This window comes from Molossus molossus, unplaced genomic scaffold (assembly GCF_014108415.1).
Source record: "Molossus molossus isolate mMolMol1 unplaced genomic scaffold, mMolMol1.p scaffold_m16_p_1, whole genome shotgun sequence".
Classification (NCBI taxonomy): domain Eukaryota; kingdom Metazoa; phylum Chordata; class Mammalia; order Chiroptera; family Molossidae; genus Molossus; species Molossus molossus.
Genome location: NW_023425344.1, coordinates 148,375,262 through 148,395,730, shown reverse-complemented (window position 1 = coordinate 148,395,730; position 20,469 = coordinate 148,375,262). Strand labels below are relative to the sequence as shown.

Below are 20,469 nucleotides of genomic sequence, written 5' to 3'. Positions count from 1 at the left end.
TCACGCCTCCATAATCCTACCCGGATTGATTCAGTGTACCTGGTTATATGGTCTTCGCAAGCTGCTTTTCTGTTATTTTTTCCTAACGGATTGTCTTTATTTTTGTTTTAATTTTAGTTTGGTCTTGGGAGATGATCTGTGTAGCTTCCATTCATTCCTCCACCGTTTTAGAATTCCCTGTAATTCTTCATTTTAGTTAGTGTAACACTCATTTCTGACTGTTTCTTTTTTACGGTTTCCATGTACTTTCCTTTATGTTGTTGATTTTCTCGCTAAGTTCATCTACTCTTCTCCTAAGTTCATTGAGCATCCTCATAACCAGTGGTTTTAACTCTAAATCTAGTAGATTGCTTGTCTCTATTTGTTTAGTTCTCTTTCTAGAGTTTTGTTCTGTTCTTTCATTTGAGACACGTTTCTTTTTCTCTTCACTTTGGTAGCCTCTCTGTGTTTGTTTCTACATATTAGGTAGAGCTGCTAAATCTCCCAGGCTTCGCAGAGTGGCCTAATGTAGTAGGTGTCCTGTAGGGTCCAGTGACACCACCTAGACAGTCATATGAGTTGGGCACTCCAGGTATGCACCCTCTCAAATGCCATGTGGACTGTGTACATCCTCTTGTTGTAGTTGAGCTTTGATTACTGTTGGCAAGTCAGTGGGAAGGATTTCCTCTCAGGTCTATCAGCTACTAGGACTGGCTGTGACCACTGTGGAGGCTCAGCTGTTGAGGGGCCCACGCCACAGAGCAGGACTTATTTCCGCAGGGCTCTGATGCCAGCTGAGTCTGCCCTTAGTGTGTGTTGCCTGTAGAGGTGGTTGGGTGGTGCTTCAACATGGTCTGAAGCTGTTCACTGGGTTCAATGGCTCTGAGCCTCCCAGGAGTTGTAGGTCAAGGTCAGCCACCACGTGCATTCTAACCAGGACTACCCCACCAGTTCAGTGAGGTCACTTTGTCCCAGTTATGTTTAAATGCACTAAAAACAAGAACTCAATACTTGTCATGGCAGACTGAAGGTAGATGAGGAAGAACCTTCTCTCATACCTGCCTTATTCATCCTCATTACCACCAGCCCATAAAAGTAAATTAAGGGTTACATTCCCACCTTCATTGCCAACTAAAGCTTCAAGGTAAACACCCTTATAACCCCCTACCATGAGGTAAGCTCTGATAAATTTCCCAAAGTCTTTGGTTTGCTGCCTGGTTCCCGAGTGCCGTGTTCTGAGCCTTTGCTGGTGTGATTTTAGTGGTTCACTGCACTGTCCTGTGGAAGGAAGTCCACCTATTTTCTTCTTCTTGTTTTTTTTGATACAAATCCCTTTAATAAAGTATATTAATGATAACTTCATTTTTAAATAAATATATTGTTTAAAAAATATACAAAAGCATTTTGTTATAATTATTAAGAAATATTTGAGACTGCTGTTCCCTCTGCAGAAATACTATACACAGATGCAAATGATCAAAGGCTGATGTAATAATGAATCTCAAATAAGTGGTGTGGCCACCATGTGCCATGATTTCTTCATTTTGAAGCTGCCCCTCTGTGTGTACTAGACCTCTCTCAATCCAGTGTTCAAAATCAACTGGCTTTTTAGATGTGTTCTTTTCAATACACAAAGTCTGTCTCATCAATTATATTTTCAGGAGGGTGTTTTTCATCACTGATATATCTAAAATCACTTCAGTCCCTTCAGAGCTCAAATAGAGATCAACTTTTCTCATTTTAAACTGTTTAGCCCTCTTCCTTGATCTGGTGGAGATAGGGCAAAAACTAATATGTAGATGCAAAATGACTGAAAAGCTGTATCTGGGTCATAGGTTAGCTCCAGGAATGTAGACTGTAGGGCTAAGGAACCACCCTTCTGCCCCGTCCTCAGCCCCGCCCAAAGCCCACTTATTTTCCTCAGTTTTTTCTTTCACCTCAGTTGAATCTGTTAAAAAAATAAAATTCAATCAAGTGAATTTGAAGATCTAATTGATTTTAATAAGTTACTCATGAATAGAGAATCACACCATCTAGTAATTAAAAGTACACTCCCAGGGGTTGTACAAATGAAAAATGTATATAGGAAGAATGGTGGGGCAAAGGAGCTATTAGCAAAAGTAAAGAAAGGATTAGTTTTAGGCCAGGAAATCAACTTTTCATGGGAGTGGAGGGAAAGGCAAGGGATTCATCGTGCAGGTCACCTCCTCCTCCTTTGGAGAATAGAAAGAGCCCAAGAGACAGATTACCTTACTAGTGCTTGACCAGAAAATTTCAGACTGATTGGTTAAGATTACATTTCTGGGTAAGGTTGAAACTGCAATTAGATCAGGTATTAAATCTAGTACCATGGGCTTTTAGCAAGAGAGATGCCACTTTGGGAATGTGGTTATCTTTTTCATAGGCTAAATGTTACTTCCTTCAGTCCAAATCTATTTTCACTATACTTTTTACAAATTCCTCAAATTTTCACTATACTTTCTACAAATTCCTCAAAATCATCTCTCTGTTACAGAACTGGCAACAATCTTAATGCACACATAGCAATTTTAGTAATTTAAATAAGAGCACGAGGAAAATAAACAGCTCCAAATAATTAGCTTGAAACAAAGGTGTCTACCTTTTTTTTTTTTTTTTTTTTTGGAAGATAGTGATAATATAGCTCAAAAGGTTAAGAAAGATCAAAGAGGAGGTCAATGATAACCTGGAGTAGAGGAAACCACTAGAAAACTATTACAGAGTTTCGCACGTAAGGCAATTGCTATGATGCTAAGGATGTCTCTGATGAGAAATACACTGTGGAAGGAGTGACAGGACCCATTAGAAGCATGCATTGGATATGAGCTATAACAGATAAAGAAATCTAAAATAAGTTTAAGATTTCATTCTTGTAGGACACTTTAGAGAATTACATCAGTTTGTGGTGGGCAGTGGAAACCCTAAGTGCAAAATAGTAAGAGTTTCAAGAGTTTTGTTTTTGAAATGAGGACAGAATACTAAAAGAAAAGATATCCCGTTCGTGGATGGAGATCTAAGACCAAATGCTGTCCTGGTGTTGCACATCACAGAGCAGGTGATCATCCCAGATGTGTCCTCTAAGCCCCCACAGTAGATGGCTTTTCTAGGAGATGAGAGGGGAAGGGGCAAGGGACCAACCTCAGTTATTAGTTGGAATCACAAGGAAGAAGATGAAGCATAAAAGAAATAAACCTGGACCACATGAAGTATGATTTCCACTTTTCTTTAACGTATTATTTGTGATATGATAATCTATTAAAGAAAAAACCATACAGAGGTAATAAACTTTAAAAGTATAATATAGAGAGAAAAAAATCCATTAAGAAGTTAACAATATAGTTTAAGGAAAAACAAAAGTAGAGTTGTATCAGGAAAATATATATTTTTAAGTCTATAGCAAAAGAAAACCTTAGTTTTTAAAATCCAGAATGATCACATCTGACAAACATCCCAGAGAATTCTTGCTTGGATGACTTTGCTGAAAGGCCCCAATATATTTGTAAAATATGTGTGCCTTCAGCGAGAAAAGAACAGAGAAAAGACCAGGTATTAAAGAATGGCTAAAGCATTCTAAGATTATATTGCTAAGTCCAGTATGAAACTCTCTACTTGAAATCTCAAAATCAAGTTACTGCACATAACAGCAACAGGTTCAAAAGCACCACCCCATCGGGAACCACAGCATAAATCTCCCCAAAGGCAGGCTGGGATTAAAACAGAAGTACTGTCTGAAAAGGCAAAAAATAAAATTTCACCAGCCAGAGGGGCAAAAATAAGATGCCTCCAGAAACAAGGGGAAAAAAAAACATACCAGCTGTACTAAATGAAAGAAAACAAAATAAAAATATAAGTTTTAATTCAGTAACATGGAAAAAAATTTAGCAAAAGTAGATACTGTTGTGGGGATCTTAGGGAAGTAAATCTATAAACAAAACATGTGCTGAAGAGCAAAGAATCTATCCTTTATAGAATTTTGACACATATGTAGTTGTTAGAGGGAATAGATTTTTCATTTCAAGTGGGAATGTGCCCAGCAGGATGCTATGCACTGAGTCACAATATGTCCTTCTGAGTACAGAGTCCAAACAGGAGGTCCGTTAAGCAATTGTTTGTGGTATAATATTGCTACAGTGATATGGAAATCATTAGAAAGTATGCCTCATGTCTGGACAAGGAAGCAGAGCTAAAGTGAGATCACTAGAAGGTAGCCACGTGAAAAGGGGCTGGAGGTTCACAAGTAACAGAGCAGAGGGCTCAAGGCACTGAAAGAGTCGGCATTTATGAGGAGTGGATACTGTTGAGGAATAGTAAGAAAAGTCCTCTAGAAAAAGATAAATATGCCCAAAACAGCCACGCCAAACTCACTGTCATAGTCATTATTTTTGAATTGATAAAAATGTAGTCTTTTCTTTAAGGATTGGGGTCTCTTAGAATATATCCTAAAAACAGACATTCAAAACAACTTGAAAACATTTGATTCATACAAAAAGTAATAAAGCATTAAATGGAAAAACAATTACTAAAATGGATATGGTGGCTATAATCTCATTTAATCAAAGAGAACATCTATCTATCTATCATCTATCTATCTATCTATCATCTATCTATCTATCTATCTATCTATCTATCTATCTATCTATCTATCTATCTATCTATCTATCTATCTATGTTAGTTCTTCTTTGAATGTTCAATAAAACTCCCCTATGAAGCCATCCAGGCCTGGGCTTTTGTACGCTGGGAGAGTCTTGATTACATCTTCAATTTCTTTTGTTGTTTTTGGTCTGTGCAAGTTTTCTATCTGTTCCCGGTTCAGTTTGGGGAGACTATGTGTTTCTAGAAATTTGTCCATTTTGCTTAGATTGTCGAATTTGTTGCCGTATAATTGTTCATAATATTTGTTAACGATGTTTTGTATTTCTGTGGTGTCAGTTATTATTTCTCCTCTTTCATTTCTGATTTTGTGTATTTTGTGATTTTGTTTCTTGGTGAGTCTAGCTAAGGGTCCATCAATCTTGTTTATCTTTTCAAAGAATCAGCTCTTTGTTTCATTGATACTTTGAACTGTTGTTTTTTGTTTTTTTTTTTTTGGTCTCCATGTCATTTATTTCTGCTCTGATCTTTACTATTTCCTTCCTTCTACTTGCTCTGGGGTTTTCTTTTTGTTTGCTTTCTAGTTCTTTAAGTTGTGAGGTTAGATAGTCTATTAGGAATTTTTCTTGCTTCTTGAGGTAGGCATGTAGTGCTATGAACTTCCCTCTCAGAACTGCTTTCACTGCATCCCATAGATTTTGTGTTGTTGTGTCTTCATTTTCATTGGTTTCCAGGAATTTTTTAATTTCTTCCTTGATCTCCATGGTAACCCATTCATTGTTCAATAATATGCTATTTAGCCTCCATATTTTCAAATATCTTTGCATGTTCTTATTGCAATTGATTTCTAGTTTCAGATCTAGATTGTGATCTGAGAAGGTGCTTGATATGATTTCAATCTTCTTGAACTTGTAGAGACTTAGTTTGTGTCCCAACATGTGATCTATCTTTGAGAATGTCTCATGTACACTTGAGAAAAATGTGAATTCTGCAGTTTGGAGGTGTAATTCTCTGTAGATATCTATGAAATCCATTTGATCTAGTGCTTCATTTAGAGTCTGTGTTTCCTTGTTAATTTTTTGTCTAGATGATCTATCCAGTGATGTCAGGGAGGTGTTAAAGTCCCCTGCTATGATTGTATTGCTGATGATTTCTCCTTTGAAGTCCTCCAGAAGGTTTTTAAAATATGTTGGTGCTCCTATATTGGGTGCATATATGTTTACCAAGGTTATATCTTCCTGTTTGATAGATCCTTTCAATATTATGTAGTGGCCTCTTTTGTCTCTAGTTATGGTCTTCATTTTGAAATCTACTTTATCAGATATGAGTATTGGTACCCCAACATTTTTTTCCTTTTTGTTTGCTTGAAAGAGTTTTTTCCATCCCTTCACTTTCACCTATGTGAGTCTTTTGTTATGAGGTGGGTCTCTTGTAAACAACATATATGTGAGTCATGCTTTCTTATCCATTAAGCTACTCTGTCACTTTTTATCAGAGCATTCAAACCATTCACATTTAAGGTAATAATTGATATATACTTATTTATTGCCATTTTTGTTTAGTGTGGTTATATTTTTCTTCCTATTTCTTCTAATTAACAGCAGTCCTTTTAACATTTCTTGTAGTACTGGTTTGGTGTTAATATATTCCCTTAGCCTTTTTTTGTCTGGGAAGCTCTTTATTTGACCTTTTATTTTTAATGATAGTCTTGCTGGAAAGAGTAGTCTTGGATTCAGATCTTTGTTTTTGATGACCTTGATCACTTCGTGCCATTCCCTTCTGGCCTGTAGTGTTTCTGTTGAGAAGTGAGCTGAGAGCCTTATGGGGGTTCCTGTGTAGGTAACATGTTGCTTATCTCTTGCTGCCTTTAGGATTCTCTCTTTGACTTTAATTTTTGGCATTTTGATTACTATGTGTCTTGGTGTGGGCCTTTTTGGGTTCTTCTTCCTTGGGGCTCTCTGTGCTTCTCGAACTTGAATGCCTTCTTCCTACACCAAGCTAGAAAAGTTTTCTGTCACTATTTCTTCAAACATATTCTCTAACCCTTGCCCATTGTCTTCTTTGGGGACTCCTATGATGTGAATGTTATTACGTTTCCAGTTGTCCCACAGTTCTCTTAAGCTGTCTTCCTGTGTTTTAATCATTTTTTCCTTTTGGTTTTCTGATTGGTTGATTTTTTCTACACTGTCTTTTAATTCACTGCTCTGTTCCTCAGCTTCTTCTACTCTGCTTGTTAGTCCTTCCAATGTGATCTTTATATCTGCTATGTCATTCTTCATTTCCACTTGGTTGGTTTTCAATCTTTCTATATTTTTACTCATGGTGCTGATGTCCTTACTCATGCTGTTGAGCTTCCTCAGGATCATGGCTCTGAACTCTACCTCTGATAATTTGCTTAACTGCATTTCATTTATCTCATCTTCAATAGAGTTGTCTTGTTTTTTCATTTGGGATTTGTTCTTTTGTTTCACCATTTTGGCTATGTCAGTGGGTTTTAGAGCCTGCCAAATTTTCCATGTGGGCGTTAGTTTTCTGCTGTTTCTGGCTCCCTCTACTGGGCTTGGATGAGCCTGGCGTGGGGTGCCCACATTAAATACCAATGTCAAGTCTTACTTTCCTGGGTAGATTTGCAAGCCCAGGAAAGGTTCAGTTATCCTCTAGCTTTTTTCTAGAGACTAGTAGTCTCAGTTACTCAATGCCTTGAAATGTAGCCCTGGTGTTCTGCATAAGAGGATTTCCAGAGGGTGGGATAGATGCTGGTTGTTAATGAACCTCATTTTGCATTTCTTTGCCTTACCTGGAAACGGCTTAAATTCTGAGGGGCGGGCTGCTGCTTTTCCCCTCAACTCTGGGAAGGAGCACACTGGCCACAGTATTTTGTGGTCACAACTCAGCAAAACTCTAAGTGCCCTTCAAATCCCGGGTATCCCCAAACAGTTCCAGCCCAGTCTGCCCTCCCTCTGCTGTCGCACCCAGGTGAGTGGCTGTGGCTATTTTAGCACTCTGTCCTGGCTCTCTGCGCTGTGGAGTGGGCTTGGTCTTTATTCCCCAACGGCGCTGCTCATAGCTAAGACTGTTGTTGTCCCTGGGCTCCCAGCCCACCACCCTCTAGCGCCTCCGCAGATCCTACCAGTGTCCATGGTTATATGGTCCAGTCCTGCTGCTTTTCTGTTGCTTTATTCTGAGGATTTGTCTTTATTTTAGTTGTAATTCCCATTTTGTCCTGGGAGATCATCTGTGTAGCTTTCATTCACTCCGCCTCTATTTTCACATCCTCTATGCCTATCTTGTGTGCACCTGGATTGCACAGGCCTCTCTGGTGCCCCAACACCCTGCAGGTCCTGCAGTTAACTAGATAGCACAGTCCCTTTGTGGACCTGGCTTTATGACTATGTTATGGGCTTCTGGGTCTCACAGGCCTCTCTGGTGCTTCAGCACCCCGCAGATCCTGTGGGTAACTGGATCACGCAGTCCTGCTGGATCGCACAGGCCTCTCTGGTGCCCCTGCACCCTGCAGGTCCTGTGGGTAGGCAGCTGGACTACACCAAGTTCTCTAGGGCTCTGGATTCCCACTGCTCTTGTGAGCTGCTGGATCACACAGGCCTCTGTGGAGCCCCAGGTCCCGCTGCTGGTGGCTGGAGAATGCTGCTGCCCTGGGGGCTCAACTCTTGCTCAGCTTTTGCTGTAGTTTTTGGCAATGGGTCTCAGCTGCTAATCTGTGCTTCTGTTGCCTGTGGATGGATGTCTACTCCCTAGCCTCTGTTGCTGGGGGTATATCTTGACTCTGATAGGGCTGCTACTATGGGGGATGGTGCTGGGCTCCCAGCTGTCCATGGCTTCTGCAACCAGCACCTTGGGAGCTTCACTACTGTGCACCAGTCTGTGTTGACAGAGTGTCCACTGTTCAGATGGTGCCAGGTGCACTGGTGGGCTCAGGTTGCTGGGCCCTAGCTGCTCCCACTGCCTCCTTTCAGGGAAGACCCGGGATCTTCCAAAATGGTGGGACTTCCCCGCAACACAGGGAGAAGCGCCCTGAAGTGCTGCTTACCATGGTAGCCGGCTGCTCCTGTCCATAGCAGAGGAACCTTCTGCTCAGCGTCTCTGCACTGCATGATTTTAGTTGTCCACCTTCACGTCCACTCACACTCTCTCACACACTTACCCTCCCTCCGGTCCTGCCTGCACATCATCTTCATATATTCTTCTATCTATAATTTTTACCACACAAGTCCCAGAATCAGAGAGTGAGAAAAGACAAATCAACAAATTAAATATTATTTGTAAATAAAGTTCAATTGTGAAGGGAGAATTTCATAATTTAAATATGATTTGAATTTACCACACATATAAAAAGAAATCAGCCCAGGTCAATGTGGCTCACTTGATTGAAGCATTGTCCCATACACTGAAAGGTAATGGGTTCAATTCCCGGTCAGGTCACATACCCAGGTTTCAGGTTCTATCCCTCCTTATGGGTATTTGGGAGGTAACTGATCAATGATTCTCTCTCACATTGAAGTTTTTCTGTTTCTTTCTCTCTAGCTCTCTCTGTCTTTTTCTCTCCCTTTCTCTCTCTAGAATCAATGAAAAATATATCCTCAGATTAGAATTGATTAAATAAATAAATAAATCATTATAGATAAACAAAAGTTCCACACAAAAAGAAAAAGAAATAGAGACAGATAATAGAAGATGAAGTTGAGGGAAGGTTCTTGAAGAACATTGAGAGAGAGAATACATAAATATGTATGTTCTTTGGGTTAGGATAGGGTGCCCAAAAATGTATAAACATATTTAAATAATTATAAAGTCAGTGTTTATTAACATTCATTTCATTTTCAAAATGTAATAGAATCTAGAGGCCCCCTGTATACATTTTTAGGAACACCAAAATGGGTTAGTCATCACCTTTCAAATGCAGATCAGATAATTATCAGCTCATTTTCTGTACTTTTACTGTGCCCATGTGCTTTTTCTTCCTAAACTAATTCAATTTTTGAAATAACTCTGATATAGAAATATCAGAGATCTGGTCTAAATACTTCTCTAAAACACATCAAATAGAGAAAATAGTAAAAAAAAAATTTCTTTATTGATTTTATTTATATTTTTAATTTTTTTTCTTATTAATTTTTAGAGAGAGAAAAAGAGACAGGGAGAGAGAGAGAGAAACACCAGAGAGAAAGAATATCGATCAGCTGCCTCCTACATGACCCCTACTGGGGTTTTGGCCCACAACCTGGGCATGTGCCCTATCTGGGAATCAAACTAGCGACCTCTTGGTGCATGGGTCGACACTCAACCACTGAGCCACACTGCCCAGACAGTAAGAATTTTTAGAAAATGTTTTTCAGGACATCCATGACTGATTAGTTCAATTTCATATTTTTTTTGCCAAGACAAAAACCTGGATTTCATTATTTATTTAAATGTTTGCTTTGCAATTACTTTCTTCTTTTATTTACAATTAAATGATTATCTATGGTCCTATAAAACTGAAAGCATATCTCATTTGGATTTAATTCATTTTGTTGTTGTCAATGTTCTAGCTCATTTTCTTTCAGTCTTTTTTCATTGTTTTTACTTTTATATTTTTATTTTTTCCCCTTTGGGAATTTTATTTTATTTCATTTCATCATCATTTACCCCCTCTATGCTCTCCTCCAACTCCACGCATCCCCCTCCACCCCCGCAATCCCCTCACTGCTGTACAAGTCCATGAATTCTTTTCTTTTTTTCTTTTTGTTCAATTTATCCACCTCTACTCCAACACCCAGAGCTGTTTGCCTGTTCTCTATCTATGGGTCTGTCTCTATTTTGCTTGGTAGTTCAATTTGGTCATTAAATTCCTCATATGAGTGAAATCATATGGCACTTGTCTTTCTTTGGCTGGCTCATTTCACACTTAGCATAATGTTCTCTAGGCACATCCATAATGTTTCAAAGGGTAAAATCTTATTCCTTTTTAAAGCAGAGTAGTTTTCCATTGTGTTAGTGTACCACAGCTCTTTTATCCACTCATCTACTGACTGACACTTAGGCTGCTTTCAAATCTTGGCTATTATAAATGATGCTGCAATAAACATAGGGGTGAATATATTCTTTCAAATTAGTATTTTGGGTTTCTTTGAATAAATTCCCAGAAGAGAAATCACTGGGTCATAAGTCAGCTCCATTTTTAATTTTTTGAGATAACTCTATACTGCTTTCCACAGTGGCTGCACCAATCTTCAGTCACACCAAACATTGCACAAGGGTTTCCATTTCTCCACATCCTGCTCAACACTTGCTGTTTGTTGATTTATTAATGATAGTTACTCTGACAGGTGTGAGATGATATTTCATTGTGGTTTTAACTTGCATTTATCTAATGATTAGTGACATTGAGCAATCTTTCATATGTATATTGGCCGTCTGTATATCCTCTTTGGAGAAATGTCTATTCAGATCTTTTGCCTCTTATTTTAATTAGATTGTTGGGTTTTTTTAGTGTTGACTTTTATAAGTTCTTTATAAATTTTGGATATTAACACATTATCAGATGTGTTATTGGAGAATATGTTCTCCCATTCAGTGGGTTCTCTCTTCATTTTGTTGATGATTTTCTTTTTGTGCAAAAAGTCTTAACTTTAATGGAGTCCCATTTTGTTTACTTTTTCTTTTGTTTCCCTTCCCTGAGGAGATACACTAGAAGAAATATTGCTACAAGAAAATGTCCAAGATTTTACTGCCTATTTTTTTTTCAAAAGAATGTTTATAGTTTCAAGTTTAAAATTTAAGTCTTTCATCAGTTTTGAGTTTATTCATGTGTGTGGCATAAAAGGTGGTCTAGATATATTTTTTTTCCCCATATCTGCCCAATTTTCCCAAGACTATTTATTACATAGACTATCTTTATCCCACTGTATGTTTTTGCCTCCTTAGTCAAATATTAATTGACTGTAAAGGCATGGGTTTATTTCTTGGCTATCCTGTTCCATTGATGTATATATCTGTTTTTATGCCAGTACATTGCTATTTTGATTATGTAACATGATTCCTCCAATTCTGTTCTTATTTTTCAAGATTTCTGTGACTATTTGGGGTATTTTGTGTTTTCAAATAAATTTTTGGGATATTTGTTATAGTTCTGTGCAATACACCATTGGTATCTTAAGAAGAATTGTACTGAGTCTATAGATTGCTTTGGGTAGTATGGACATTTTAATGATGTTAATTCTTCCTATCCATGAACATGGTAAATGCTTCCACTTATTTGTATTTCCTTCCATTTCTTTCTTTAGTGTCATAATCTGTGGACCAGTCTTTTACCTTGTGGGTTAAATGGATTCCTAAATGTTTTATTCTTTTTAATGCAATTGTAAATAGCACTTTTTTTTTTTTTTTAGTTTCCCTGATAGTTTACTATTGGTATATAAAAATCCAATTGATCTCTGAATATTTATTTTGTGTTCTGCTACTATACTGAAGTCATTTATCAGTTCTAGTAGTTTTTTGATAGAATCTTTAGGGTTCTCTATATACAGTATCATGTCATCTGCCAATAAATGACCATTTTACTTCTTTCTTTCCAATTTGGATGCTTTATATTTCTTCTTCTTGTCTGATTACTATTGCTAGGAATTCTAGCACCGTGTCAAATAAGAGTGGTGAAAGTGGACATTCCTGCCTTGTTTTTAGTCTTAAGTAAAACAATTGTAACTTTTGCCCATTCACCATGATGTTGGCAGTCAGTTTTGTCATATATGGCCTTTCTTACATTGAGGTGTGTATGTTCCTTCTATTCCCACTTTGCTGAGAGTTTGTTGTGTGTTTTTTGTTGTTGTTGTTGTTGTTGTTGTTTAATCCCAAATGGGTGCTGGATTTCATTAAATACTTTTCTGCATCTATTGATATAATTATGTAGCTTTTATTCTTGTGTTTATGTGGTATATCATATTTATTGATTTGTGGCTATTATACCTACCTTGCATTCCTGAAATAAATCCCACTTGATCATGGTACATAATTTTTAATGTATTCCTGGACCCAATTTGATAATACTTTGTTAAGGATTTTAGCACCTATGTTCATCAGAGATATTGGCTTATAATTTTCTTCCTTTGTGGTGTCTTTATCTGGTTTTGGAATTAGGATAACTCTAGACTTATAAAATGAGTTTAGGAGTCTTCTCACCTCTTGAATTTTATCAGATAATTTGAGAAGGATAGATGTTAATTCTTCTTTGCATACTTGGTAAATTTCACCTGTAAAGCTATCAGGTCCAGGGCTTTTGTTTTTTGGGAATATTACTGCTTCAGTTTCACTAATTGTGATCTGTCTATTTAGATTATCTGATTGTTCCTGATTTAGTATTGGAAGTGTGTATGTTCCTAGGAACTTATCCATTTCTTCCAGATTGTCCAATTTGTTGGCTTATAGTTGTTTGTAATATTTTCTTATAATCCTTTGTATTTTTTGGTGTCAGTTGTTACCTCTCCTCTTTATTTATTTGGGTCCTCTCTTTTTCTTGATGATTCTGATTAAAGATTTGTCAATCTTCTTTTCAAAGAATCAGTTTTTGTTTGCATTGTTCTTTTGTATTATGTTTTTAGATTCTAATTTAGTTCTGTTCTGATCTTTTTATGTATTTCCTTCTACTCACTCTGGGATTTGTTTGTTGTTATTTTTCTAGTTCCTTTGTGTGTAGAGTTAGATTGTTTATTTGAGCTTTTTCTTGTTTCTTGAGATAGGCCTGTAATGCTATAGATTTTTCTCTTAGGACTGCCTCCCCTTTGTTTCACATATTTTGGATTGTTGTGTTCTTATTTTCATTGATTTCAAGTTATCTTTGGACTTCTTCCTTGACCTCATTGTTAACCAATATTTAAGTAACATGTATTTAGTGTCCATGTCTTTGTGTTTTTCATTTTTCTTGTGATTGAGTTCAAGTTTCATAACATTATGGTCTGAGAAGATGCTTAATACTATTTCAATCTTCTTAAATTAACTGAGACTTATTTTGGGTCCTAACATGTGGTCTATCCTAGAAAATGGTCTATGTACACTTGAAAAGAATGTATATTCTACTGCCTTGGGGTGAAATGCTCTGAATATATCAATTAAATCCATTTAATCTAGTGTGTCATTGAAGGCTGCCATCTCCTTATTAATTTTCTCACGGGAAGATCTATCCATTGATGTCAATGGGGTGTTAAAATATTCTACTATAATTGTATTACTGTCAGTCACTCTCTTTATGGCTATCAATATTTGCTTTCCATATTTAGGTGTTCTACTTTGTTGGGTGCATAAATGTTACAAGTGTTATATCCTCTTGTTGGATTGATCCTTTTATCATTATATAGTTTCCTTCTTTGCCTCTTATTGTATCTTTGGTTATAAAGTCTATTTTGTCAGATATAGCTATTGATACCCCAGCTTTATTTTCCTTTCCAGTTGCATGAAATATTTTTTTCCATTCCTTTACTTTTAGTCTGTGTGTATCTTTCATTCTGAGTTGGGTATCTTGTTTGTTTGTTTGTTTGTTTGTTTTTATATGAATTTTTATTTACTTTTTTGTTACAGATATTTTACCTTTTTACCCCATTGGCACCCCCCACACTACCCCCCCTCCACCCCGTCCCTGGCTTAGTTGTCCATGTCCATTGGTCTTGCATACATGCATATAAGTTCTGTGGTTTATCTCTTCCCACCCCCCCACCCCCCATCCCCTCTTCTGAGGGATGTCAGTCTGTGCCCTACTTCCATGTGTCTGGGTCTACTGTATTCCTCAGACTGTTATGTTCATTATATTCGGTATATAAGTGAGATCATGTGGTATTTGTCTTTTTCTGCTTGGCTTTTTTCACTTAGGATAATACTCTCCAGGTCCCTCCATGTCGTCTCAAAGGATAAGAGATATTTCTTTCTTACCGCTGCATAGTACTCCATTGTGTATATGTACCACAGCTTTCTTATCCATTCGTCTACTGGTGGACACTTGGGCTGTTTCCACATCTTAGCTATTGTAAATAGTGCTGCTATGAACATGGGGGTACATATATTCTTCCTGATTGGTGTTTCAGGCTTCGTAGGGTATATTCCCAGCAGTGGGATCACTGGGTCAAATGGAAGTTCAATTTTTAATTTTTTGAGGTAGCACCATATTGTTTTCCATAGCGGCTGCACCAGTCTGCATTCCCACCAGCAGTGTATTAGAGTCCCCTTTTCTCCACACCCTCGCCAACACTTGTTGTTGATGATTTGTTGATGGCGGCCATTCTGACAGGTGTGAGGTGATACCTCATTGTTGTTTTAATTTGCATCTCTCTGATGATTAGTGATGTTGAGCATTTCTTCATATATCTTTTGGCCATTTGTATGTCCTGTTTGGAGAGGTGTCTATTCAGCTCCTCTGCCCATTTTTTAATTGGGTTCTTTGTCTTCCTTTTGTGGAGTTGTATGAGCACCCTATATATATTGGAAATTAACCCCTTATCTGATACATCATTGGCAATGATGTTCTCCCATACAGTGGGTTGCCTTTCCATTTTGATGATTGTTTCTTTTGCTGTGCAGAAGCTTTTTAGTTTGATGTAGTCCCATGTGTTCATTTTCTCCTTTATTTCTGTTGCCTTAGGTGATGTATCAGTGAAAATTCTGCTCCGTATGATGTCCGAAATTTTGTTGCCTACATTTTCTTCTAGAATTATTATGGATTCACGGGTCACATTTAAGTCTTTTATCCATTTTGAGTTTATTTTTGTGTATGGTGTAAGTTGATGGTCTAGTTTCATTTTTTTGCATGTAGCTGTCCAATTTTCCCAACACCATTTATTAAAGAGGCTGTCTTTACTCCACTGTATGCTCTTGCCACCTTTGTCAAATATTTATTGAGCGTATTGCCTTGGGTCCATTTCTGGGTTTTCAGTTCTGTTCCACTGGTCTATATGCCTGTTCTTGTGCCAGTACCAGGCTGTTTTGGTTACAGTCGCTTTGTAGTATAACCTGATATCTGGTATTGTGATCCCACCTACTTTGATCTTCTTTTTCAAGATTGCTGTGGCTATTCGGGGTCTTTTTTGGTTCCATATGAACTTTTGAAGTATTTGTTCTAGTTCTATAAAATATGTCGTTGGTATTTTGATGGGGATTGCATTGAATCTATAGATTGCTTTGGGTAGTATGGACATTTTAATTATGTTAATTCTTCCAATCCATGAACAGGGTATGTGCTTCCACTTTTTTATATCTTCCTCTATTTCTTTTTTCAATGACCTGAAGTTTTCTGCAATTAGGTCCTTTACTTCTTTGGTTAAGTTTATTCTTAGGTATCGTAATTTTTTTGGCGCAATGGTAAATGGGATTGTTTTTTCAGTTTCTCTTTCTGTGAGTTCATCATTGATGTACAAGAATGCCGTCGACTTCTTGACGTTAATTTTGTATCCTGCTACTTTGCCAAATTCATTTATTAAGTCTAATAGATTTTTGATGGAGTCTTTAGGGTTTTCTATGTACAATATCATGTCATCTGCAAATAATGACAGTTTCACTTCCTCCTTTCCAATTTGGATCCCTTTTATTTTTTCTTCATGTCTGATTGCTGTGGCTAAGACTTCCAGTACAATGTTAAATAAGAGTGGCGAGAGTGGACATCCCTGTCTTGTTCCTGTTCTTAATGGAAATGTTTTTAGTTTCTGTCCATTGAGTATGATGTTGGCTGTAGGTCTTTCATATATGGCCTTTATTATGTCGAGATATGATCCCTCTATTCCTACATTGCTGAGCGTTTTTATCAGAAATGGATGCTGGATTTTGTCGAATGCTTTTTCAGCATCTATTGATATGATCATGTGGTTTTTATTCTTCATTTTGTTGATGTGGTGTATCACGTTTATTGATTTGCGAATATTGTACCAGCCTTGCATCCCTGGAATGAATCCCACTTGGTCATGGTGAATAATTTTTTTGATGTATTTCTGGATCCGATTTGCTAATATTTTGTTCAGGATTTTGGCGTCTATGTTCATCAGGGATATTGGCCTGTAGTTTTCTTTCTTCGTAGTGTCTTTTTCTGGTTTTGGAATTAGAATTATGCTGGCCTCATAGAACGTGTTTGGAAGTCTTCCTTCTTCTTGAATTTTTTGAAATAGTTTGAGGAGAATGGGTGTTAGTTCTTTTTTGAATGTTCGGTAGAACTCCCCCGTGAAACCATCTGGGCCTGGGCTTTTGTTTGCTGGGAGAGTCTTGATTACCTCTTCAATTTCCTTAGTTGTTATTGGTCTGTTCAAGTTTTCTATCTCTTCCGGGAATTGTTTTGGGAGACTGTGTGTTTCTAGAAATTTGTCCATTTCGCTTAGATTGTCGAATTTGTTGCCATATAGTTGTTCATAGTAGTTGTTAACGATCTTTTGTATTTCTGTGGTGTTGGTTGTTACTTCTCCTCTTTCATTTCTGATTTTGTGTATTTGGGTTCTCTCTCTTTGTTTCTTGGTGAGTCTAGCTAAGGGTCCATCAATCTTGTTTATCTATTCGAAAAACCAGCTCTTTGTTTCATTGATCCTTTGAATTGTTTTTTTGGTCTCTATGTCATTTATTTCTGCTCTGATCTTTACTATTTCCTTCCTTCTACTTGCTCTGGGGTTTTCTTTTTGCTTGCTTTCTAATTCTTTAAGTTGTGAGGTTAGACAGTCAATTAGAAATTTTTCTTGTTTTTTGAGGTAGGCCTGTAGTGCTATGAACTTCCCTCTCAGAACTGCTTTCGCTGCATCCCATAGATTTTGTGTTGTTGTGTGTTCATTTTCATTGGTTTCCAGGAAGTTTTTAATTTCTTCCTTGATCTCGTCGGTGACCCATTCGTGTTTAATAACATGCTATTTAGCCTCCATGTGTTGAAATGTCTTTGCATGTTCTTGTTGCAATTGATTTCTAGTTTCATGCCATTGTGATCTGAGAAGATGCTTGATATGATTTCAATCTTCTTGAACTTGTAGAGATTTAGTTTGTGTCCTATCATGTAGTCTATCTTTGAGAATGTCCCATGTGCACTTGAGAAGAATGTGTATTCTGTAGTTTTGGAGTGTAATTCTCTGTAGATATCTATTAAATCCATTTGGTCTAGTGCATCATTTAGAGTCTCTGTTTCCTTGCTAATTTTTTGCCTAGAGGATCTATCCAATGCTGTCAACGGGGTGTTGAAGTCCCCTGCTATGATTGTATTGTTGTCGATTTTTCTTTGAAAGTCCTCCAGAAGATTTTTAATATATTTTGGTGCTCCTATATTGGGTGCATATATGTTTATCAAGGTTATATCTTCCTGTTGGATAGATCCTTTCAATATTATGTAGTGGCCGTCTTTGTTTCTAGTTATGGTCTTCATTTTGAAATCTATTTTATCAGATATGAGAATTGGTACCCCAGCTTTTTTTTGCTTTCCATTTGCTTGGAAAATTTTTTTCCATCCCTTCACTTTCAACCTATGTGAGTCTTTTGTTGAGAGGTGGGTCTCTTGTAAACAACATATAGGTGGGTCATGCTTTCTTATCCAATCAGCTACTCTGTGTCTTTTTTTGGGAGCATTCAACCCATTTACGTTTAAGGTGATTATTGATATGTACTTATTTATTGCCATTTTTGTTTAGTGTGGTTCTATTTTTCTTCCCATTTCTACTGCTAATTACAGCAGTCCTTTTAACATTTCTTGCAGTGCTGGTTTGGTGCTAATGTATTCCCTTAGCCTTTTTTTGTCTGGGAAGCTCTTTATTTGATCTTCTGTTTTGAATGATAGCCTTGCTGGGTAGAGTAGTGTTGGATTCAGATTCTTGTTTTTCATGACTTTGATTACTTCATGCCATTCTCTTCTGGCCTGTAGTGTTTCTTGTGAGAAGTCAGCTGAGAGCCTTATGGGGTTCCCTTTTTAGGTAACCTGTTGCTTATCTCTGGCTGCTTTTAGGATTCTCTCTTTGTCTTTAATTTGTGGCATTTTCATTACTATGTGTCTTGGTGTGGGCCTGTTTGGGTTCTTCTTACTTGGGACTCTCTGTGCTTCTTGAACTTGAATGCCTTCTTCCTTCACCAAATTAGGGAAGTTTTCTCTTACTATTTTTTTGAATATATTCTCTATCCCTTGCTCCTTTTCTTCTTCTTCGGGGACTCCTATGATGCGAATATTATTACGTTTCCAGTTGTCCCATAGTTCTCTTAAGCTGTCTTCCTGTTTTTTAATCATTTTTTCCTTTTGTTTTTCTGATTGGTTGATTTTTTCTACCCCGTCTTCTAATTCACTGATCCGGTCCTCAGCTTCCCCTACTCTGCTTTTTAAACCTTCCAATGTGTTTTTCATTTCTGATATGTTGTTTTTTATCTCTTCTTGTTGGTTTTTAATTTCCAATTGGCTTATTTTCAGTGTCTCTATGTCCTTACTCATGCTGTTCAGCTTCCTCAAGATCATGGCTCTGAATTCTAGCTCTGTTAACATGCCTAATTGCTCCGCATTGATCTCATCTTCGGTGGAGGTGTCTTGCTCTTTCATTTGGCTTCTGTTTCTGTGTTTCACTATTTTGGCTATCACTGTGGGCTTTGGAGCCTGTCAAGTTCTCCCTGTGGGTGTTGGTGTTCTGCTGTTTGTGGCTCCCTCTCCTGTGTTTAGATGAGCAAGGGAGGACCCACGTTGAACACCACTGTCATGTCTTACTTTCCTGGTTAAAGTTGCCAGCCCAGGAAAGGTACTGTTATTTTCTAGCTTTTTGCCTGGAGGCTAGCAGTCTAGGTTAATTGATGAGTTTTGGGTTGTCAGTTGATTGAAAAACTCCCTCTGGTGCTCAGCCAAGGGGCTTTCACAAGGGTGGGGCAGATGCTGGTCGTTAGTGAGCCTCAATTAGCACTTCAATGGCCCACAGGGTGGGGTTGGATCTCCGAGGGAGGGGCTGCTGCCTCTCCTCAGAGCCCTGGGAAGGAGCAATAGGGCCACCGTCCTGAGTGGCTGCACTCAGCCCAAGCTCTGAGCGCCCTCCAAACCCCAAGTGTCCCGACTCAGTTCCAGTCCAGTCTGCCCTCCCTCTGCAGGAGCCCAAGGTGAGTGGCTGTGGCTGTTTCAGCCTCTGTCCTGGCTGCGCTGTGGAGCCGCCCGGGAGTGTGACCCGAGGGCGCTGCTCCCAGCTGAGGCCGCTGCCCAGCTGCCAACCGTGGGCTCCGAGCCCCCGTCTTGCGCTTTCACAAGCCTACCAGGATCGAGTCGCTGTCCCTCGTTGTATGGTCCTCGCAAGCTGCTTTTCTGTTGGTTTTTCCCGTCGATTTGTCTGTGTTATAGTTGTAATTCCAGTTTGGTTCTGGGACATGGTCTGTGTAGCTCCGTTCTCTCCGCCACCATTTTTCGGTTCCGAGTTGGGTATCTTGTAAACAACATTTACATTGCTCTTGCTTTCTTATCCACTCTGCTACCTTATGTCTTTTGATTGGAGCATTTAAGACATTTACAGTTAAAGTGATTAATGACAGGTACCTATTGTTGCCATTTCATTTTTTATTTTATTTTATTTATTTATTTATTTTTTTATTAATTAATTTTTGTTACAGATGTTTCTCCTTTTTCCCCCACTGATTCCCCCCTCCTCCTCCCTCCCTGCCCCTTTCCCAGATTGTTGTCCATGGCCACTGTTCATGCATACATGCGTATAAGTTCTGTGGTTCATCCCTCCCTCACCACCCCCCTCTTTAGGGGATTGTCAGTCTGTACCCCGCTTCCACATCTCTGGGACTATCCCATTCCTCAGACTGTTATGTTCATTATATTCCACAAATAAGTGAGATCATATGAAACTTGTCTTTCTCTGTTTGGCTTGTTTCACTTAGGATGATACTTTCAAGGTCCCTCCATGTAGTCTCAAAGGATAAGAGATCTT

The 20,469-nt window shown here is 38.1% G+C and overlaps 1 pseudogene; it reads right to left on the bottom strand.

Annotated features, from left to right (window-relative positions):
- Positions 1-1,395: 1,395 nt before the first annotated feature.
- On the bottom strand, positions 1,396-1,718 carry LOC118620218 (annotated as a pseudogene).
- Positions 1,719-20,469: the final 18,751 nt, after the last annotated feature.